This window comes from Podarcis filfolensis (genome assembly GCF_964270895.1).
Source record: "Podarcis filfolensis genome assembly, chromosome: 14".
In the NCBI taxonomy this organism is placed as follows: Eukaryota; Metazoa; Chordata; class Lepidosauria; order Squamata; family Lacertidae; genus Podarcis; species Podarcis filfolensis.
In genome coordinates this window covers 40,012,592-40,037,117 of record NC_139616.1, presented here as the reverse complement: position 1 = coordinate 40,037,117, position 24,526 = coordinate 40,012,592, and the positions used below count along the sequence as shown (strand labels likewise).

At 44.2% G+C, this 24,526-nt stretch overlaps 1 protein-coding gene across 2 annotated transcripts in view; it reads right to left on the bottom strand.

Annotated features, from left to right (window-relative positions):
* The window catches only part of ADAP1 (ArfGAP with dual PH domains 1), a 71,629-nt gene that overhangs the window by 25,386 nt on the left and 21,717 nt on the right, over window positions 1-24,526 (bottom strand). The gene's annotated exons all lie outside the window — the stretch shown is intronic.

Genomic DNA, 24,526 nt, shown 5'->3' with positions numbered 1-24,526 from the left:
TCCAGGATGAAGCTTTCACTCCTTCCACTGGCTTTAACTGGAATGGCTGCAACAAAGCCATTAAGCAAATTGTATTCTGGTCATTTCCGTAAGTATATTAACAGTTTAGCTTGTCACATTCCATTTGTAAATATCAGGATGGTGGTGGGGGAACTAGCCATAACTTGCTTTGGGAAAGAGCTGCAGCTCAACAGAAGAGCAACTGCTTTGCTTGCACAAGGTCCCAGTTCCAATCCCTGGCTTCTCCAGACCCCTGCCAGTAATCCTGGAGAGCTGCTGCCAGCCAGTGTTGACAATACTGATCTAGGTGGACCAATGCACTGACTCTGTATAAGGCAGCTTCCGATCCGATACAATATGATACGATAATCTTTATTGTCATTGTCCCCTACAGAACAACAAAATTGAAAAATCTACGCAAGACATTCAAAAACCAACAAGCCTGCTATCTCAGCTTTCCCAACCTGGTTAGTCCCCTAAAAACTCTGATACCCCATTTTTAAATACAATATATGCCCATAGAGACTCCTTACACTGTGTTTAAAACCAAAATCACATTTGGGTAGAAACTGTTTCTCAGGCGGCTAGTCCTAGTCTTTAGAACCCTGTACCTTTTTCCTGAAGGCAGAAGCTGCAAGAGATCATTTCTCGGGTGCGCACTATCCTGCGCTATCTCTGCAGCTTTCTTATGGCACCTGGAAGCATAGATTTGATCCAAGGTGGGAAGAGTGCACCCAATTATTCTCTCTGCCGTCTTTACAACCTTGGACAGCATTGTTTTTCCCCCGACTGTGCAGCTCCCAAACCACACACACAGACCATAAGTTAATACACTCTCCACAGTACAATGGTAAAATGCCATCAACAGGTCCTTTGAGAGATTGTTTTTCCGGAGGATTCTCAGAAAATATAACCTCTGCTGTGCTCTCTTCATCAGGTCTTTGCTGTTTTCTCCCCAGGTTAGGTCATCTCTCAACTCCATTCCATGTTTTTCTCACAGAAAATGGCAAAGCTCAGCTCAGAAAATTAGCACTTCCCCAGCTTTGGGAAGGAGGTGGGAGAGCTCTAGGACTTTGCCAGAGCCTCACACCTCCTTCCCAAAGCCTGGCACCTCACTTAACTGGTTTTGGGAAAGCAGCATCAGTGCTGGTTGTGTGTGTGTGTGTGAAATTTTGGCCTCCCTCCCACACCCATTCAACAAGGCAGTGTGTGGCCCGCAGGTTCTGTGTTGCTGTACTCTTGCGGCCCACTTGGTAGGAAAAGTTGGGCCACCCTGGGTTTGGGTGCTGGACTAAGACTGGAAAGACCCAGGTTCAAATCCAACTCCACCCGTGAAGCACCCTGGGAAATCTTAGGCCGGTGACACACCTTCTCCTCTCACCCACCCACATGCACACACAACTACAGTTCCCAGGATTCTTTGGGGGGGGGGGAACCATGGCTGCTTAAAGTGGAGCAGTCCTGCTTTAAATGCATAGTGCAGATGAGGCTCTTAGCAACATTTTGATGGTCCCACTCTTCATTTATATCCCACTTTTCCTCTAAGGAGCTCACGGTGGCACAGATAGTTCTCCCAGCCACCCCAATTTTACCCTCACAACAACCTTGTGGGGTAAGTAAGGCTGAGAGGGAATGAGTGTTGGCTGTTTGCAGTATGGTAGCGCTGCAGAGAGCTTGCTGGGGAGACCATGCATTAAAAAAGGGACTCAAAAATAACTTAAACAAGGTTTTAATAAGAAAAACAAAAACTCCATTTACACTAAATACATCAACAACCAAACCAGACCCAACCACCAACCCAACCCCCAGGGTAAAGGGAGAGCTAGGTGCTGCTCCTTATATACTACACCCAAATGCTGACACACCTTAATCAAATACAACTCAGCAGCACCTGCTATGTTTCACAGCTGTAAAGCTGGGTCTCGTTATCTTGCTCTGGCCCCTGCTCTGGCCCCTTAAAGACATACACATCGGGTGGAACAATGATGAACCTTTACATTTAAAGAAACCATTCAACAATGAGCACCTGGGATAACAGAGTTGTGGGTTCGAGTCCCACATTGGGCAAAAAGATTCATGCATAGCAATGGGTTGATCCTTGTGGTCCTTTCCAACTCCACAATTCTGTGATTTTGTGGTTCTGTGACTGGCCCAAGGTCACACAGTGAGCTTCATGGGTGGGGATTTGAACCCGAGTCCAACCCTCTACCCACCACACCACACTGACATTTATCAGAATAGGCTCTTTAAAATATGGCATACGTCAGTAAAAGACTCGTTGAGCAACCCGGCTGAATACTTCCAGGAGAAAAAACTGCTTGCTGTTTTGTTATTCGAGGAAGTGAACTGTTAAAAGACTCCAAAACTGTCAAAGCTCAGGAAGCGTGACTGTCAGCTCTTGAGCAAGCCTGATGGTTTAATCAACCATATCCTCCAGGCATCGCTTGTGTACCTGTCTGTTTTCTGTCAGCCTTCCCGAGGGAGAACTTCATCAGCCTCCTTGTGATCTATCATGTACGATGCAACATGGAATTAAGCAGTATTCCACACTCGAATCACAGAGGCTTGGCAGGTAAAGTGAGAAGGAGGCCACCGATAACAGTTTGGGCCCCTCAAAAGACAATAAAATATGACCTGTTTTGTATCTGACGTGTGTGGAAGGAGGAGTCACTTCCTGTTTTAGCTTCACATATTAGCTGATTCCTGCATTGCCAGGGGGTGGACTGGATGAGCCTTGGGGTTCCCTTCCAACACTGTCATTCAGCAGAGTGCCTGAGTGGTAGATCTCAAATGCTGGGGAATGTTCATTCAGAAGGAGACATTTCATTAAAAGAAGAAGAAAGAATCATTTTCCTCTCAGATTCTCAAAGAAAGCCATCATAAATATGGATTAGTGGGCGGAGGAGACATTCAATTCAGTTCACATTTTTTAAAACAAACATTCACCCTCCTCCCAGTTTTGTGGCGCAGTTCTCCAAGTAATAGGTGCAAAAATGCATTTGCTAGATCCTGCTGTGTACTTTGTCGCGGTGTTGTCCCAAATCAAAACCACTCCTTTTGATGGGAAGGGTGATCCTTAAAATAATAATAATAATAATAATAATAATAATAATAATAATAATAATAGTACAGTGGTACCTCTGGTTGCGAACCAGAGGCCCATTCACAACATGAAAGGAACGCAACCTGCAGCGGTGCATCTGCGCACACACAGGTTGCAATTCGCCACTTCTGTGCATGTGTGTGATGTCATTTTGTGCATCTGCGCATGCGCGAGTGGCAAAACCCAGAAGTAACCCTTTCTGGTACTTCTGGGTCGCCGCGGGACGCAACCTGAAGCAAACATAACATGAGGTATGACTGTAATAATAATAATAATAATAATAATAATACAGTGGTACCTCGGGTTACATATGCTTCAGATTACATACGCTTCAGGTTACAGACTCTGCTAACCGAGAAATAGCGCTTCAGGATAAGAACTTTGCTTCAGGATGAGAACAGAAATCATGCTCTGGCGGCGCGGCAGCAGCAGGAGGCCCCATTAGCTAAAGTGGTGCTTCAGGTTAAGAACAGTTTCAGGTTAAGCACGGACCTCCAGAATGAATTAAGTTCTTAACCCGAGGGACCACTGTACTACTACTACTACTAATATTAAAGTTTTTCTTTTGTGTAACAAAAAAAGGAGTGAGTATGGGACCAAAATGTATGGGAAACCACCCTATTAGAAAAGCTAACCAACAAACTCAAACTAGCACGGAGGCAAGCAAAGGAGGATACCTTCACCCTTTATCACATATACAACACAACTAGACAAGGGCCAAAGAAGGTGGGGAAGGTGTGTGAATCATTTTAAAACCCATGCACCATATTTGGCTTTCAACAACTTTGGTCCTCCGCTTCTCAGAAGGAAACAACCTGCTACTTCAGCTCCCAAATCTCAGCCAATTGGAGCTGAGGAAAGCATGTTGACAGGTTTGGAAAGCAGACTAGGAAGGCTTTCAAGATGATGTCATAGGCATGGAGCCAGGTGCGTTTTTGTTTTTGTTCCAAAAAAGCAAATTCCCCACCACACACCGAACACTAGAGGAAGCAAGAAGCTGAATGGACACAAAGCATTTTGGGCTCCTAGCTCACACTCTTTTCCAAGGGTAGTTTCTCCATAGAAGTTGGTAGTTCTTATCTACTGTACAGCGATGATTCATTTATGAATGCCCCCCAACCCTGCTGCAAAAATTAAAAAAACATCCAGGGACACTTTTAAGAAGATTTTCAATCTGTGACAAAACATTACCTGCCTGGAGGTAAAGGTGATGAAGAGGAGGTTCTGGCCACAAAGAAAAAGGTGTTTTAACATGGTTTGAGTAATTTAACTGTAGAAATTGGGAGCATTCTACCTTCATCTAATTTGTGTACCTGCTGTCTCTGGCACTGCTTAATAAACGCTTACGCCTGGCACGTCTAATTCCCCTTCCCATCCTTCTTCAAGCTGCACATTATCAACTTTCCAACTGCGCATTTTGTGTCCAATTGTACAATTAAAAAACAACAACCCCTTGGTACAAGTAATAGCTGGTAGAAGACCTCTCCTTTTAAGGCTTAAAGGAGAAAATGATTGGGGGGGGGGGAGAGAGAGATCTGTAACAAATTTCCAGCCCTTATAGAATTGTTTCCCTTTGCATCACAGCCAAAGGAACATTTTGAAAGGAAGGATTGATAGCTTTGGCTTCCCAGGCGCTGGAAATCAATACGGTGAAATACAGCCAGCAACCAAAGTGTCTTTCTCGCTAAACTATCAGACAAAAGCTTGGTAAAATGCTCACGGCCTCTCTTGTCAAAAAGAAGCAGGCATCTCCCCCATTCAAGTGCTGCTGGATTTTATTTATTTTTATTTCTGGAAATATTGGTGTGCCACTGCTCATTAAAAACAAAACCAAAGCGGTCTGTGACAACCATATGCATATGCAATAAAAACAGCATAAACATTTAAAATTGGAGATCCGCTGACCATTACATACACATACCCTCCAACATTTCTCCAATGAAAATAGGTACATCCTATTCCATTATTAGGGACGCGGGTGGCACTGTGGGTTAAACCACAGAGCCTAGGACTTGCTGATCAGAAGGTCGGCGGTTCAAATCCTCGCAACAGGGTGAGCTCCCGTTGCTCAGTCCCTGCTCCTGCCAACCTAGCAGTTCGAAAGCACGTCAAAGTGCAAGTAGATAAATAGGTACCGCTCCGGCGGGAAGGTAAACGGCGTTTCCGTGCACTGCTCTGGTTTCGCCAGAAGGGGCTTAGTCATGCTGGCCACATGACCCAGAAGCTGTACGCCGGCTTCCTGGGCCAATAAAGCAAAATGAGTGCCACAACCCCAGAGTGGGTCATGACTGGACCTAATGGTCAGGGGTCCCTTTACCTTTTATTCCATTATTATTATTATTATTATTATTATTATTATTATTATTATTTTACTATTTATGCCCCAGCCATCTGACTGGGTTGTCGCAGCCACTCTTGGTGTCTTACAACATACATAACAAAATAACGAAACATTAAACATTGAAAAACTTCCCTATGCAGGGCTGTCTTCAGATGGCTTGGGGATCAGATGTCTCCATACCCTCTAACATTTTTCCAATGAAAATAGGGATGCCTTAAGGAAAAGCACGATATTCTGGGATCAGATCAGAAACCGTGATAGCTTCTGCAAATTTGGGACTGTCCCTAGAAAATAGGGACATGGGTGGTGGGTCGGCAGATAGATGTTATCTTAACAGCCTGCACAAGCTTGGCAAAATAGAGAAGTTTCCAGCTGGCATTTATAGGTTGCAGCAGAAGGTGTCCGCTGATAAGCCTTGCCAGCTCAGGGGATGATCTCAGTGACTGGGTAGTCCCTAAGGTACCTTGGACCTAAGTTGTTCAGACGTCTGTAACCCAAAACAGGCAACCCCTGATTTGCACAGGATGCTTTCTGGGTCATTGTGCATGACAGTGGAGCATGCATAAGTTCACTCTGCCCCGTGGCTTGTTCATTTATCAACTAGTCATCCACACTTACGATACTCCAGTTTCCCAGTTTCCCTTCACAGTTCTCAAGGCCATGTACTGTATTTTTTGCTCTATAAGACGCACTTTTTCCCTCCTAAAAAGTAAGGGGAAATGTGTGTGCATCTTATGGCGCGAATGCAGGCTGTGCAGCTATCCCAGAAGCCAGAACAGCAAGAGGGATCGCTGCGCAGCACTCCCTCTTGCTGTTCTGGCTTCGGGGATAGCCCCTCAGTCCCTTCCCCCACCTCCCGGAAAAGCCCCCCCTCTTGGGGGCTTTCCCCCGAGCAGTGAGAAGAGCAGCCCATCAGTGATGGGCTGTCCTTCTCCCTTCTTGGGGAAAAGCCTGCAAGCGCCGCACACACGCTCCACACGGCTCGTGAAAGGGAGCGCTGAGCAGAGCCTGGGATGCATACAGGCTCTGCTCAGCGCTCCCTTTAAAGAATATTTTTTTTCTTGCATTCCCCCTCTAAAAACTAGGTGCGTCTTATGGTCAGGTGCGTCTTATGGAGCGAAAAATACGGTGTATGTTGTTCTCTCCCTTCCCGTTTTGCACTAAGAACAGCCTTGCAAGGTAGGTTAGACTGAGCTATGTTTCGGCAAGTAGCCTCTGACTACCAGTTACTGAAGACCACATGCAGGGAGAGCAATGTTGCGCTCATGCTCTCCTTGTGGGCTCCCCATGGGCATCAGGCTGGCCACTGTGAGAACAGAATGCTGGACCAAATGGGCCTCAGCATGACCCAGAAGGACTCTTCTGATGTTAAGTGCTGACTTGCTTCCTCATCCAGCGTCTTGTTAAATAATGCAAATAGTTTTCCTCTGCAGGCAAAATTGCTGGGATAGATGCTATCAGGTGCACCAAGGATTTCAAGGTGAAAACTGTCTGTGAGCAGCAGGGTAGAGGAGTGGGGAAAGGCGAATACCGTACAGATCTCTGCCCTATATATATTTTTTCAGGCTCTCATTAGCATCCGTGGCAGAAGCCTTTCTGCAGCGCCCTGTCTGAAACTCTGCTTTGTCATCTGCAGCGCTGAAACATATACAGCCTTGCCTGCCCTTAGAGGATGACCTAATTCTCTTGACTTTATCTCTTCAGCAGCCTCCAGCTCGAACACCTGGGATGCTTTCCCCCTCTTCCTTAAGTTCCTCTCCCACCTGCAAAAGGAGACCACCAGATAATTTGTGCGCCGGAGGCTACGGGTGGTCCAGCTGGCTCATGGAAAGGCAGGACATTCCTGCCTACTGTGTTGAACCAAAGATGATCTGTTCCAAAAGCTTTGCTGATGTCATCTTGATAATCGAGATAACCTCCCAATTAACTGGCAGTTGTTGTAGCAGCAATGAGCTCAGATGTGCTTATATTCATTTGCTTTGATATAAAGTAATTGGCTTGTTGTGATGTTATCCTTGGGATGCTGGACTGTGAGTCCAGAAAGGGGAGCTACCTGTAAGATTTTGGCTATTTGCCACCTATGCCCTCAACTGGCCAAGTGAATTGATGGGCAGTTCTGCACAAAGTATGCTGCTTTGTGTATATATAATGTCTGCATGTTTGCTTGGGTGTGGACAAGCCATCTCCTTGCTACAGTGTTCGTCTGGCATCTGCAAAGACAGGCTGCTTTGCTGTAAGTCTGCACCTTTCTTTAATAAAGCATCCTTGTTTGGTGTCCCTGCATCCTGGTGATTGACAAAAGAGGTTTAAAGACTCTCTCAAGGCAAATCTAAAAAAAATGTAGCATAAACACTGACAACTGGGAAACACTGGCCTATGAGCACTCCAGTTGGAGAACAGCCTTTACCAAAGATGTCATAGGCTTTGAAGACACTCGAACACAGGATGCAAGGGAGAAATGTGCTAAGAGGAAGGCTTGGCAAATCTACACCGTGATCAACTCCAGCCTGGAAACCAATGTCCCCACTGTGGAAAGACGTGTGGATCCAGAATTGGCCTCCACAGTCACTTACGGACTCACTGTTAAAACCATGTTTATGGAAGACAATCTTATTCAGCTATGAGGGATCGCCAAAGAAGAAGATACCTGCACCAAACCACCCCCATAAGCCTGTGGATTAGGACACCTGGACATACTTAGGACTCAATGCAGCACACAGTTGTTCCGCCTGGCCTTTGGCTTAGAATCAATTTGATTCCCTCCTCCCCACTTTCTTTTTTCCTTTCTCCTCCTGTGAAGAGGCTCCATTTTAATGTTTTAATGTTGTATTTTAATCAACTTCTTTTTATTATTGGTTGTTAGCCACCCTGAGCCCGGTCTTGGCTGGGGAGGGCAGGGTATATTATTATTATTATTATTATTATTATTATTATTATGTCTGAGGTTATGGCACTCTCCTTAAAAGGGAAGTAAGAGTCCGGTCCTCATGGTTCTGAATTATATAGGAACCTAGGAAACTGGCTATGGTGCTGGAGGAGACTCTTGAGAGTCCCATGGACTGCAAGAAGATCAAACCTATCCATTCTTAAGGAACTCAGCCCTGCGTGCTCACTGGAAGGACAGATCCTGAAGCTGAGGCTCCAATACTTTGGCCACCTCATGAGAAGAGAAGACTCCCTGGAAAAGACCCTGATGTTGGGAAAGATGGAGGGCACAAGGAGAAGGGGACGACAGAGAGCGAGATGGTTGGACAGTGTTCTCGAAGCTACCAGCATGAGTTTGACCAAACTGCGGGAGGCAGTGGAAGACAGGAGTGCCTGGCATGCTCTGGTCCATGGGGTCACGAAGAGTCGGACACGACTAAACGACTAAACAACAACAACAAGGAAACTGGCTTATACCAAATTAGACTGAATCAGACCAGTGATTCATCTAGCTTAGTACAGTCTACTCTACACTGACTGGCAGCAGGGTTTTGGGGAGGGGTCTCTCCCAACCGTACCTGGAGATGCTGATGATCAGACCCAAGACCTTCTGCATCCTGGAAGATGCACCCCCACTGAGCTACGGTCTTTCCCATGTTGGTGAAAGTACTACATAAGGTTTGGTTCAGCCTTCCCAATCTGATCCCTTCTTGATGTTTTGTACTACAGTAGGGATGGGGGAAGAACCTAGATCCAGCTTGCATTTAAAGGTGAATCCACCTAATGGGCATTCCCTTCAAAATTAATTCTCCAGCCAGGTAATGTGTATAAAGATGTAAAGTGTGCATAGGAGTGCATATAATAAGTGACATTAACATGCGAAATGCATTCTATTTGAGGAAAGCTCTGTGCAAAAATGCACACAAACATGTGTATATTTGGGAAAATTCACATTAAAATGCTGGTGAATTTTCATGAGGACGTGTGTGTGTGTGTGTGTTTTAAATTGCAAACTAATGTGTAGAACTGAACTTATGTTTAGAAAAACATGAGAAACCCAAACTGGCAGATTTGCCTGCCTCTAACTCAGACTCCCATCAGCCCCAACCACAATGCCCAATGGCCAGGGAGGATGCGAGCTGTAATAATAAAAAAGGGGGGAGGAAACATCTGGAGGGCACCAGGTTGAAGATGGCAGTGGCTCCTCTGATCCCTTCCACTGCACCATATTTATGTGAGTTGCTAACCTGAGCCGCAGACAGAGGCTGCAGCTATTATCTGAGGAACTGTGTTCTGCATTGACCCGCGCACTGCTCTTTGACGGCAAAATAACAAACGCCTCCAGGCACCAGGCCTCCCCCTGGGAAGCGTGCGCTGGGCATTAGAGCCAGCTCCCTGGTGCCCAGGGACGAGAAACTCAGCAGCCTCTCTGGATGACTCATTCTCCCTGCAAGACAGGATGATGTAATTGATCGAGGAGCCGTGAGTCCGCTTTGTGGCAAGCTCCCCTGCTGCCTGGGAAAAAGGCACCCTCCCTTCACCAGCAATGCGATTTTACTTCTGCATTGCCCAGAAGGGTAATTTCGGCCCTGAGTGCCAATCCCGACTGCGCTGATCTTTTCAGCTCCACGTCCCCCCATAAAACTTAACATTAAACAAGAAAAATGATATAGAGGAAGGAACTAAAGATATTTAAACCAAACGCTGAAGGATATAGTCCATGCACGACCGCTGCCCGTGTATACATTTTATTTCCGTCAGCGATTTCATCCCCTGGTGTGTATATAAGTTTTATTTATTGCCTCCATTTCTACCCAGCTTTTCCCATCCAAATGGGACACATCGCAGAGGCTAAGATTATGTCATAAAGATATACACCTCCAAATCTTTATTGCGGTCATAGACCAGCATACATATACATCTATAAATTTAAAACACACACACACACACCACTGTACAGGACTGGAACAAGAATGCACTGCAGGCAGCCTGACAAAAATGTCAGCCTGAACAGCACTGTTTCTCCTCGTCCACAAAAGATATTCAGTGAGCAGGGATGATGGAGGAATTTGCAATTTCCAATGCAAACTGACTGAGTGCAAAATTTCTGGCCTGTTGTGCAGATCGGAATATAGTTATACTTTGGATTTTGCTCTTTTCTGAATGGTGCAATATAGAAATGTGCCCTTTGAAAGAAAATACAGGTGCAAATGCACACACACACCTTAAATTGTACCCTTTTGTACAATGCGGGGAACAACAGCGACCGCTCTAATGTGAGAATGCTGACATTCAGAAACACACGCCAAGCAACTGCTGGGTTTACACCAGGGGTCAGCAAACTTTTTCAGCAGGGGGCCGGTCCACTGTCCCTCAGACCTTGTGGGGGGCCGGACTATATTTTGGAAGAAAAAAAAAAGAACGAATTCCTATGCTCCACAAATAACCCAGAGATGCATATTAAATAAAAGGACACATTCTACTCATGTAAAAACACCAGGCAGACCTCACAAAGAACCCAGAGATGCATTTTAAATAAAAGGACACATTCTACTCATGTAAAAACATGCTGATTCCTGGACCGTCCATGGGCTGGACTGAGAAGGCGATTGGGCTGGATCCGGCCCCAGGCCTTAGTTTACCTACCCATGGTTTATACCGTTCAATGCGCATTTCAAACACATGACTCGCCCCCACACAAAGAATCCCCGGAACTGCAGTTTGTTAAGGGGGCTGGGAATTGTAGCTCTGTGAGAGTGAAACTACAGTTCCTAGTTTTCTTTGAAAGAGGTCCTGTGCTCTAAATGCACATTACGGATCTGCCTAATGTGTGACATTCACCAAAATGCTGCACTACATCCTTTTACCCTAGCATAGGGCGAGCCAATGCCTGTCAGACATTTTGGACTACAACTCCCATCAGCCCCCACCCAGAATGACCAATGACGGGGGGCAATGGGAGTACAGTGAGAGGGCTCCACATTGGCAGGAATTTTTCAATTTATTTTCACTTTTAATTTGTATACCGCCATTCTATATTACTATAGACAGGGCAGTTTGCAGCAACAAAATATACAACAAACAACACACACCTTATAATAACCTGATCCGATACAAAAAATCATAATAAAACATAACTTTAAAATGAATGACTTTATTTAATATAAAGTAATATTCAATAGATTATTGAATATTGTTGTTGTCGTTTAGTCGTGTCCGACTCTTTCATGGGGTTACGAAGAGTCGGACACGACTAAGTGACTAAACAATAACAATATTCAATAATTTATTAGAATATAATAGTACACAATAAAATTAACTCATAAAACACCAGCAAGTAATAATGAAACACAAATTCCCTATTAACAATTACAATAAATAATTACTAAGCTATGATGAATAAAAATAAGGGCAAATCACAATACATGAAATACCACAATACATTGAAATACCATGTAAAAGAATCAAAGACAGACAACTTATATATTTATTTTTAAAATATTGGGGTTTTTTAAAAAAAAATTCCTGAACTCCTCTTCTTCCTTCTCGACTGCTTCTGTTATTCTTAATATTCTTAATATTCTCCTCTGGGAGAGGCTAATTGTTCAGCTGGACTTGATTGAAAGTGGGGGAGATGAGACTCCCCCCCTTTCTTTACTTCTGTACATGGCTTCAACCAGCCAGGATTTTATGAACTGCTACAGGATCAAGCACAGAGATCCCCTCTCTCCTTCTCCATTTTGCTTTCCCAACTGAAACTCAACATTCAGAGGCTCCTGAAGACATCTGTGCATGCTCTGCCCTTATGAGGCTGGCTGGGTGATGCCCAATTGGACGTTTCTGTTTCCTAAACTTCTGCCTGTCTTAAGATCCATCTGAGAAAGTTGACCCCTTCCTCTCACTTCCCACTGGCCCTGGTACGGTTCCAATCCTGTCGGCACGTTAGCAGCTGAGTTCAGCATTAGCAGGAATGGAGGATTTTGGGCGCAACACGTTGGAGGTTTGCTTTTCTGAAAGCAGACACGACTCGGAGCAAGGGCTCCAGCGGCAATAAAAATGCTCCCTCATCCTACGTTAGCTGCTTAATATTCCCACAAGCTCCCTTCTTGTTTGTTGTTGTTGTCCTTTGGAACAAAGGGTGGACAGAACCGCCGAGGCCTGGCCCAGCTTTGCACAGCCAAGGAATGAAACAAGGGTCTGTGCGCTAGATCATACGGACACAATGGGAAACCGTAAATGCCAAAGTTCCTGTTGGGCCGCACGCCGTGAAAGATGTTGTGTGTTTCCCAACACAACCCTCGAGACCCTGAATGCCACCAGCCACCATGTACCCAGCTGCGCCATTTCCAGTCCTGCGCCCACCACTTTGTTAACAATAGTATTACTGTTCCGTCTGTCAGCGGGATAGAAAACTGAAACTGCATGTATTGGAATGGCATGTGAAAGATGAAGAGGTTAAGTCAGCAATGATACATTGGGCTAAAGACTTTGGTTACAATATACAATTAGAAGATTGGGAAAAGCTATGGAAAGAAGGTTTAAACTTTACAGCGTGTAATGCTTTGAAAGAAAACATACAGTCATACCTCATGTTAGGTCCGCTTCATGTTACTTTCTTTCAGGTTATGTCCTGCGGCAAGCCAGAAGTACCGGAAAGGGTTACTTCCGGGTTTCGCCACTCGCGCATGCGCAGAAGCACAAAATGACATCGCGGGCATGTGCAGAAGCGGCGAATCACAACCCGCGCATGCACAGACGCGCCGCTGCGGGTTGCGCTCTTTTCATGTTGTGAACTGGCCTCCGGAATGGATCCCGTTCGCAACCAGAGGTACCACTGTAATGAAAATGATGTATAGATGGTACATAACACCAGTAAAGTTAGCCAAAATGTATAAAGTAAGCAATAAATGTTGGAAATGTAAAGAAAAAGAAGGTACCTTTTACCATATGTGGTGGGCTCGTAAGAAAGTAAAATGCTTCTGGGAAATGATATATAATGAGATGAAGAAAATGTTGAAATATACATTTGTGGAAAAACAACAGAAACATTTTTACTTGGCATTGTAGGTACAGAAATTAATAGACAGGATAAAAACTTGTTTTTATACGCAACTACAGCAGCGAGAGTACTATTAGCCCAACGATGGAAACAGGAAGAATTACCAACAAAGGAGGAGTGGCAAATAAAACTGATGGAGTATGCAGAACTGGCAAAGTTGACTGGGAGAATTGAATTCAGAACCAGAAAGACCAGGACTTCCTTAAGGATTGGAAGAAATATATGATTTATTTGAAAGGCAATTGCATTAATGTAACATCGCTTGTAGGTTTGCAAGAAGTTTTGTAAGGAGGACTATAGAAATTATTGTAAAATGATTTAGGAAGGAAATCATTAGGAAACGAAGTTTAAAAGCATTAATTATAACAATAAAATGCAAGATCAGATAACAAATTTGAAAATCACTAGACAGGATTGACGGAAGTCTCAGGCTATAATAGCCAAAATGAGGATGATGGGATGTGAAGTTTTGTTTGGAAAATATATGCAAAAACTAATAAAAATGATTAAAAAGGAAGACTGAAACTGCAGCAAAGACAGCGGGTTCTTTTGCATGTTTTGTGCCCATAGCAAGGCAGTAAGAGTGTTGGGTGCCTGGAATCTTCAGCCCCATCTTGACCTCCTTCTAGCATTTTGGATCAGGGTTTGTTCAGATTGGGCCCCACCAGCACGGTCAGGGCTGGATTTAGCTTTGATGAGGCCCTAAGCTACTGAAGGTAATGGGGCCCTTTGTATGTTCAGCTGTCCTTTGTCAACAACAAATTGTTGATGCCAGAATCTAGTACTAAAAGAGTTTTAGAACTAATTCAAGAATTTGGTCAGGTGGCAGGATTTAAATTGAATAAGACCAAAACTAAGGTTTTAGAGAAAAATATGACATTGTTTGAAAAAGAGAAATTTCAGAATGAAACAGGTCTGTCTGTGGTGAGGAAGGTGAAATATCTGGGGATTAATATGACATCTAAAAATGGGAACCTATTTAAAAATAATTATGAGAAATGCTGGTCAGAAGTGAAAAAAGATCTCGAAACATGGTCAAATTTGAAGCTTTCCTTGATGGGTCGAATAGCAGCTATAAAGATGAATGTATTGCCTAAAATGTTGTTTTTGTTTCAAACATTACAAATTGTGGACAAGATGGAATGTTTTAAGAAGTGGCAGAAAGATATTTCTAAATTTGTCTGGCAGGGCAAGAAGCCTAGGATAAAATATAAGATTTTGACTGACGCAAAAGAAAGGGGTGGCTTCGCCCTGCCAGACTTCAGACTCTATTATGAGTCAGCAGCATTCTGCTGGTTGAAAGACTGGCTGCTTCTTGAAAACACAGACATTTTGGATTTAGAAGGCTTTAACAATGTGTTTGGATGGCATGCATATTTGTGGTATGACAAGGTTAAAGCTCATAAAGCGTTTAAGAATCACATTGTTAGGAGATCTCTGTTTAATGTTTGGACTAGATATAAGGATTTACTGGAAAACAAAACCCCAAGGTGGTTGTCACCAATGGAAGCGAAAGCTCAGAAAAAACTCAATATGGAGGCCAGTTGGCCAAAATATTGGGAAATTTTGGAGCAAGAAGGAGATAGACTGAAATTGCAGAGTTTTGAGAAATTAAAAAATAAAGTCCGAGACTGGTTACATTATTTTCAGATAAGGGAGGCATACAATTTGGACAGGAAAATTGGCTTCCAGGTGGAAAAATCTAAATTAGAAACAGAAGTGCTAGAACCTAAAACTAAAATTATGTCAAAAATGTATAACTTGCTGCTGAAATGGAATACACAGGATGAAACAGTTAAGTCAGCTATGATTAAATGGGCACAAGATCTTGGACATAACATCATGTTTGCTGACTGGGAACAGTTATGGACCACAGGTATGAAATTCACGGCATGTAATGCCTTAAGAGAGAATATTATGAAAATGATATACAGGTGGTACATAACCCCAGTCAAGCTCGCAAAAATATATCACTTGCCCGATAATAAATGCTGGAAATGTAAGGAAGTGGAAGGTACATTTTTTCACCTATGGTGGACGTGCCCAAAGATCAAGGCCTTCTGGGAAATGATTTATAATGAAATAAAAAAGATATTTAAGTATACTTTCCTGAAAAAACCAGAGGCTTTTCTCTTGGGTATAGTCGGCCATTTGGTGCCAAAGAAGGATAGAATCTTTTTTATGTATGCTACAACGGCAGCAAGAATACTTATATCAAAGCACTGGAAGACTCAAGATTTACCCACTCTGGAAGAATGGCAGATGAAGTTGATTGACTGTATGGGACTGGCAGAAATGACCGGCAGAATCCGTGACCAGGGAGAAAAGTCAGCAGAAGAAGATTGGAAGAAATTTAAGGAATATCTACAGAAATATTATAAAATTAATGAACTTTGAAAAGATGTTGGTTTGAACTTTGGTGGTCTCCAGCTGTTATGATAAAGATAATGGGGATTATAATGGTTTTTGTTACTAAATTTAAAAAAAAAAGTTGAGTGGAAAATAAGGTGATATTTTAAAAGGAATGTTAAGAGATTAGGATTTGCTGAATTAACAAATTGAACTAGAGAACAAGAAGGGGAGGTATGAGGAAGTCAAAGAAACATGGGACTGAAAAACTGTTATTGAAACTGAATTGTTTTTAATATTTTTCTTTTTCTTTTTCTTTTTGTCTTTATATAAAATTGGAAAATTTAATAAATATTCATTTAAAAAAACAACAACAAATTGTTGATGTTTTTTGTGTTGAATATATGCTATATGGTAATTTATGGACCTAATAGGCATCTAAAGCCATTTGCGCATGTTGCCATGCAACCAGTCCATGCAGAATGTAGGCACCCTATATATAGAAATGAGCAAACCAGGGATATTTTAGGGAGCAGGCTAGCAGGTGGAGCCCATTATTTACATCATAGGAGCATACACAATACAAAACACTGTTGCTGTATGTAGGTTTTATTTTGTTTTTTATCTTATATTTTGGAAATGTACATCCAGTGGTTTTTTCCCCTTTAAATTTTTTTGGGGCCCCCATGAGAATGGGGCCCTAAGCTATAGCTTGTTTAGCTTATACGTAAATCCAGCACTGCACGGTACATTTAGAGCTGCATCATATCACTTTAAATAGCCACAGGCTTCTCTCCCCCCCCCCCCCGAATCATGGGAATTGTGGTTTGTTACAGTACACACACAAAGCAAATGTTCTACCCCTGAGCTACAGAACTGGAACAGTGTCAAAGAGCCTCGTGGCACCTTAAAGACTAACAAGCTTACGGCACCAGCTTTTTATGGGCTTGTGGCATAATAAATAAAGTTTATGTTCTAATATATCAAAGACACTTTGATGGCTTTTGCTGCTGGAGACTAAAAACGGCTGCCCCTCTGGATTTTTTTAAAAGGAGTTGAAAGTAGGACAACAAAAGCCTCACTGACTGTGACACAGATTTATTTTGTCCTGGTGAAACAAGCAGCCTTCTTTTGAAGCACTTCAGCTCTCTGAAGAACAAACTGTGATTTTTCCCAAGTCGCAGTTCCCTGCCATCAGAGGGCCACCTGGGAACATCCACACTATGTGTCTGAAGCACTCTTGCAGCACTTCAACAGTCATGGCTTCCCCGAAAGCATCCTGGGAACTGTAGTTTGTGAAGGGGCTGGTCTCACGGGCCAGCAATTCCCAGCACCCTTCACAAACTACAGTTCCCATGATGTTTGGGGGGGAAAGCCATTATGACCGATGAAGTCATATATGAGAGCTTCAAATGTAGGGCATGGGTGTGACCCTAGGCAAATGGGTGAAGCTTTTTCACTTCTGGTCTCAAAACACCTAAACAAACAAACAAAAACCCTTTATGCATAGGGAGCATCTATGCCCCTCCATGGCCTCCAGTTTTATGGTTAAGAATTTTAGTAGAACATTGTTGGATCAGATCAAAGGTCTTCTCAAAGCTGCCATTCATATACCTTCGGGAAGCCTGGAACATGAGCACAACAGCCTTCCTCCATGGTTGCCATCTTTCCACACACACACACACACACACACACACACACACCCATCCAGGCCTTGCCTCACCCCATACATTAAACAGCCCAAAATAGGGAAGGTACTCCAAATAAATTTAAGATTTAGATTGTCTTCTTCTGCCCAGTGTTCAAGGTTCTATAGCTCAGACTGGGAGAAGCCTCCCCTACACAAATAGTGCTCTTGCGGTTTACTTCGCTCGCCGCTTCGTCTGCTTGAGACAAAAATAAAGCGGTCTAGAGCGACGACACTGTGGTATGTCAACAGAAATATATGGCCTCAGAGTAAAGGCAAGACTATTTATGGTGCACACACTTTCTGGTTTTTATATACTTATTGGAACCTCAGCGTGAGGAAGAAAGACTGCAGTCCATGACCTTCCTAAGAAAAAAAGAGTCTTTGCAGCAGTGACATCAGCAAGATTTGCAGGGCGTCTGAAGGGGATTTATATTTTATGATATGCGGCAGGCACCTTCACTGCACTGTTTTCAACAACTGACCTCAAACCTTTTTGTCCAGAAAAGCTTACACAGACCTGTATTTTTTATTATTTTTATTATGTACTTGCAACCAGTCAGGGGATGGCTCCTGCCTGACACTTTCTCTGTCCCCACCTCCTATTGGCCTCATAGTAACCTTAGGTCAGGTGAAAAGGTATTGAGTTGCAAATCACCATCTTGAAAGGGTGGTGACTTTAGTCTTTCTCTGAATGCCACAGAGAGAAAAAGGATGTTAATGGCTCTCCAATAGCCGCATAGCCTTAGGAAGGCTAAGGCAGGCTGGAATTGGGGAGAGAGATACCATTTTGATTTCTGGAGTTATCTTTTATTTCTAAAATGCTGAGACTGTGCTGGACAGCGCCAAACATTGTATGGATGTTTTTGATGTATCATGTTATGTCTTTTGTTGTTGTTGTTGTTGTTTTGAAGAGTTCTTCAAGAAAACTTTGAATAATGTAATAATGTTTTTATGGTTCTGGACAATGTTTTCTTCCAAAAGGAGTCAGTTCCTATGCTTCCAGTCACTTCAAACTGTGCGATATTAATATCTTCAGTAAGGTTTGCCTTTAAATGTGAATGCAATCTCCCATTCGCAGCCAATTTGGGAATGAGCTTGCCATTAGTCTCATAGATAGACCAATCTCCTACAGCAGGGATTAGTCTAATTCCCTTTTCTAAAGCCATCTAAGCTAATGCGCAAACCCACCTCTCATAACAGCAGTTATCAGTGGGCACGAAGAAAAGTTGTTTCCGAGAATCAGAGTGCTTTGAGGATTAAAAGTTAAGGTGATGAAAGAAAAGTGTTATTTTATTCTGTTGGGAGAACTTTAATGGTATCGTATCTGATTCTTCTCCTAATGCAGATTGCACTTCCATCATCTGATAGAGGACTTAATGGGATTTGGAGATTCAGATCTGTACTTTGCACAAGCAAACGTCAGGTCTTGCTGTATTAAATGCTACATGAAAAATGCAAAAGGCCACAGTGTTGTTAGGCAACAGACAGTGTGGTATAGAGGTTTGAATGTCAGACTAGGGAAAGGATGCCTCAGTCCAACTCAACTCTGAAACTCAGGCCCCATCTACACTCTATGAAACACTATAATACCACTTTCAACAGTTATGGATTCCTCCAAGGAATCCAAGGATGTGTAGTTTGTCCATAATGCTCAGAGTTGCTAGGAGATCCCCTGCTCCCCTCACAGAGCTACAATTCCCAGAGTGCCCTGGGAAGAGGGCTTGACTATTAAACCCCCCTGAGAATTGTAGCAGGGGTCCACGAGGGAAACAATTCTCAACACGCTTAACACACTACAGTTCCCAGGATTAATTGGGGGGGGGGTAGCTATGACTGTCTAAAGTGGTATTATATAGCTAAAACTTTATAGTGCAAATGTGGTCTCACTGGGTGACTTTGGCCCACTCAATAACTCTAAGCCTAACCTACCTCACAGGGTTATTTGTGAGGATAAAAATGAGCGGAGCATGAATGCTATATTGAGTTCCTTGGAGAATAGGAAGGATAACACAGCAATAAATCCAATAAAATATTCATTGCTTGATGGCTGCAAGTCTATAGCTATTTCATCCAGCACTTACAATTGCTCTATTTACCCCCTTCAAGTTCTGTTGGGCTCCAACTTCCATCAGCCTGAGCTAGGATAGGCAATGGCTAGGAGTGATGAGGTTTTTAGTTCAGCAGCACCTGCAAGGAACCAGATTCCCTATCCCAAATGTAAAAGCATTCTAGAGCAAGCATAGATTTAAAGTTGAGGTCACCAAGATTTTGTTTTTTTTTTGGAGAGGAGTTCAGCAACACAAAGGTTTAACACCACTGCAGAAATGGGCACTCTCTAGAAAACCAGCAACTGACGGAACAGAAAAATAATACATGTAAAAAAAACCCAACCCTTTATGGACAGTGTTCACTCAATCATTTAAAAAGGTTATTGTGCTCAGAATATACAGTGGTACCTCAGGTTACATACGCTTCAGGTTACATACGCTTCAGTTTACATCCGCTAACCCAGAAATAGTGCTTCAGGTTAAGAACTTTGCTTCAGGATGAGAACAGAAATCGTGCTCTGGTGGCACGGCAGCAGCGGGAGGCCCCATTAGCTAAAGTGGTGCTTCAGGTTAAGAACAGTTTCAGGTTAAGAATGGAGCTCCGGAACGAATTAAGTACTTAACCCAAGGTACCACTGTATCTGCAGTTCTAATCCCATAGAATGGTGTGTTGTATAGGACTTTCCCAACCCACTGGGGATTTGAACCCAGATCTCTGTGATCCAACACTTCATAACCACAAAGGTTCTCAGGATGGGATCCTAGAAACACTTCCTTGGGTAAAATTGCCATTGCCATTGAACTCAATGAGGCTTACTTCTGAGTAGACAAATGCAGAGTTGCACTGTTGGTGAAAGAACGGCACAGAATAATGTCTGGAGGGCTCAATAACTAGCTTTAAGAGGAGGAAAATTACTTGTTGCCATTGCATCCAACACATCCAATGGCAGTGAACACTCCTAATGCTTTAAAAATGGCTTATACGGTGTAAATAACACTCCGTTTCATAAGGTTTGGACAGCATGAACACATTATTTGGCTTTAATACACCACGTTCAAAACGAAAACAGCTCACTTGGATGAAAAAAGTCATAACTTTGGGATCAATAGCAGGGCATTAAAGCATTTAATCACTCTGTTACTTAGCTAGCGGGAACCGGCTCCTCACACCAGAATCAATGAGCCTAATACATCCATTAATTTGGGGGCTTTTGGAAGAATGGAAGCAGCAGGGCTTATTCTATTAAAAAGAAAAACCAAACAAAGCCCCCAGTCACTGAAGCCAACCATTGTCAGAGGAGTATGAGCCAAATGAGTTGCGTGAGGGGGCATTTTGCAGCCCCTACAAAATTTGTAAGAAGCCAATGCTCAGCGAACTCAGAATAATCCAAGGTGGATTATTTGTGGCCCGGTGCCCGCACTCCTGATCTTCTTGGAGACACACCGGGTTGCCCTAGCCAGCCCGCCTTCCCGGCACTGCATTGGGGGTTCCTGCCCAAACCCGTTTAAATGAGCCAATCCGTGGCAGGGCCAGGGGCGGGGCCACAGGAGTGGACTGAGAGTAAGCAGGCTTCACTCAGGTCCGCTCTGGTATCTTAAAAGGGGGGCGGAGCCAGCGCTCAGAATAGACCCAGTAGAAATAATGGACAGGACTAACTTAGGCCCATATACTTCAAGGAGTCTACTCTAAGTATGGGATGGGGGAGGAATTTGATTCAGTTCACGGTTACAGGCAAACCTACCCCATTTGTGTTTTCCGAAACAATAAGTCAACCGAAACACAGAAATCCATTTTTTAAAAAATGCGCTTCTCTGAATTTTGCAAAGCAGTTGCTTGGTCCAAGTTATATGTACAAAAATGCTAAGCTAAATGGTGCATATGAATGCGTTTGTTACGGAAAACAACATACCAAGGTGCATTATACTGGGGGGAATTGCTTTGCAAAAATATGTGTATTAGACAAAATTGCACATGGTGATGTGACTATTCAGAGAAATGCACATTAAAATGCTGGTGAATTTTCATGAGAACTTTAAAAAATTACACACACACACAGAGAGAGAGAGAGAGAGAGAGAGAGAGAGAGAGAGAGAATTGCAGACTGATGTGGAAATGGGATGGACCAAGCTTAAGATTGGAAAGATGAGAAAATGAGAAAATGAGAGGAACCAAAATTGAAAGCTTTATTCCAACCCTATGGGTTAAACCACAGAGCCTAGGACTTGCCGATCAGAAGGTCGGCGGTTCGAATCCCCATGACGGGGTGAGCTCCCATTGCTCCTGCCCACCTAGCAGTTCAAAAGCACCTCAAAGTGCAAGTAGATAACTAGGTACCGCTCCGGCGGGAAGGTAAACGGCGTTTCCGTGCACTGTTCTGGTTCGCCAGAAGCAGCTTAGTCATGCTGGCCACATGACCCGGAAGCTGTACACCAGCTCCCTCGGCCAATAAAACGAGATGAGCACCGCAACCCCAGAGTCGGCCATGACTGGACCTAATGGTCAGGGGTCCCTTTACCTTTACTCAATTTCTAACTTGGCTGGATACAAACCCATAGAATCATAAATGGCGCTGGAGGTCATCTAGCCCAAAAAAGGCAAGATATGGAGCACCCATGACAGCTGACCGCCTCTGCAACAAACCCTCAGTTGCATATATTTTCATTGCAACTGTTTTATTATCCCCCCCCCCCGTGAAGACAGGGGAAACAGAAAAAAAGCTCTGAAGGCCAATTCTTAGCAAAAGCAATGCGAAAGGAGCAACCAGCCCAGTGCTTGTTTTCCACTTTAGTTTGTAGCTTCTCCAGCTGGATTTTTAGAATATTATAAAATGTCTGGGTCAAACTACCCTGTGTCATCTGGCCCCAAGTCAACTCTCAACCATTGGGAATGCTGTGACTGTTGCTCTGCGTATCCTCCAGAAACACAAGCCTGGGGTTGCCGTGAGGATCAGCGAAGTGGAAGAGAGGGTTTTTTGACAGCTGTCCAGGGAACTCTGCAAGGCTTCCAAACTTCTCTTTCTGGCGTGGTCCCCAGATCAAGGTTGTTTCTCGCTCACCCCTGGGGTAGCCTTGGTGCTTATTCATATTCTCCCTCTAGCATCCTCCTTCAAGCATCCCAGCACATTTGGGCTTTGGAGCCTCAGAGATGAGCGAAGACCTTTCTCTCCCAAGACTCTACTAAGGTACAACTGTCAGTTGAGCTGCAACGGCATTGCTTTGGCATTTGCAAACACTTGACAGTCTATCCCCAAAAGACTTTTTAGATACACACACATGCATGCACATACAGTCATACCTCGGGTTGAAGTAGCTTCAGGTTGAGCATTTTTGGGTTGCGCTCTGCAGTGACCCGGAAGAAACGGAATGCGTTACTTCCGGGTTTCGCCGCTCACGCATGCGCAGATGCTCAAAATGATGTCACGCGCATGCGTGGAAGCGGTGAATCGTGACCCGCGGACTCGCAGACGCGGGTTGCGTTCGCTTCAGGATGCAAACTGGGTTCCAGAACGGATCCCGTTCGCATCCAGAGGTACCACTGTACACACATATCTCAAGTTTCCCCTGCAAGCAAAGATACGTTTCCGAGCACAATTCAAAGTGCTGGTGTTGACCTTTAAAGCCCTAAACGGATCTCGGCCCAGTATACCTGAAGGAGCGTCTCCACCCCCATCGTTCTGCCCGGATGCTGAGGTCCAGCGCCGAGGGCCTTCTGGCGGTTCCCTCATTGCGAGAAGCAAAGCTACAGGGAACCAGGCAGAGGGCCTTCTCGGTAGTGGCGCCCGCCCTGTGGAATGCCCTCCCATCAGATGTCAAAGCGATAAATAACTACCTGACATTCAGAAGACATCTTAAGGCAGCCCTGTTCAGGGAAGTTTTTAATCTGTGATATTTTAGTGTATTTTTGGTTTCTATGGAAGCCGCCCAGAGTGGCTGGGGAAACCCAGCCAGATGGGCGGGGTACAAATAATAAATTATTATTATTATTATTATTATTATTATTATTATTATTATTATTATTATTATAGGCTCTGGCGGTTTGAGCGAATGAGACCAATAGTGGGACCAATGGTCAAGAAGGTGGTTCCTGCAAGTGCTGTAGAATGAAGTCAAAGGCAAATGGGGCCAATCAACCTGGGATGGTAACCCATCTAGGAGAAGGAAAACTCTGATCCCAAACCTCTGCAATCTTGTCTGCCTCCTTCCGGCAACTCCTGCAGCCAATCTGATGCCAAAGGTATTGCTCTGCTTTCCTTTGGACCACATCAGCCCAGCCAACAGAGGTGTCTTGTCATGTGGGCAGCCCAGGACCTCCATGCACACTGCCAAGGCTTGTGTCTGTCCCAGGGAGGTCACTTTGGTGCTACTGACACCGGTTTGGCTTCACCCCTGGAGGCACACTCCATTGTCTCTTGAGACAGAAGGGTACCAAAAATGTCAAGCTCCATTGTAAATAAAACTTCTTAAGATGTTTCCAGGCTGTCACTATTTTCAGATGGGATTCAATCACATTTGCCAGCACAAATTCAGGTTGAACGATTACAGTGGACAGGAAGGTCTTGTGCAACAAACCCATTTCTTCTGACCCCACCCTCCTCCTTGCCGAGTTCTGCAAGGGCAAGGCTGAGGTGGAGGAAGCTGACAGCCAGCCCCAGCCCCAGCCCCAGCCCCAGCCCCAGCCCCAGCCCCAGCCCCAGCCCCAGCCCCAGCCCCTGCACAAGCTAGCAAGTGGGGGCAGGCTGAAGGCAGACTAGGGTTGGTTCAAGGCAAGACAGGAGCTTCTTCAGATCAAGGGCCATATTCCCACCTGAGCAACCTTCAAGAGCGATGGGCGAGGCCAGAGGCAGAGATGGTCGGGGCAATGGATGCAAATGTTGCCTTTATACAGTAGGCCCTCTCTACCCAGCATCTAGGCAAGCGAGATCAGGATTCAAGGGCACATTCCAGCCAGGCAAGGACACTCACAGAGGGGTCAAATTGGGGTCAGTGGGGGGCATGGCCTGGAGGGAGTCCC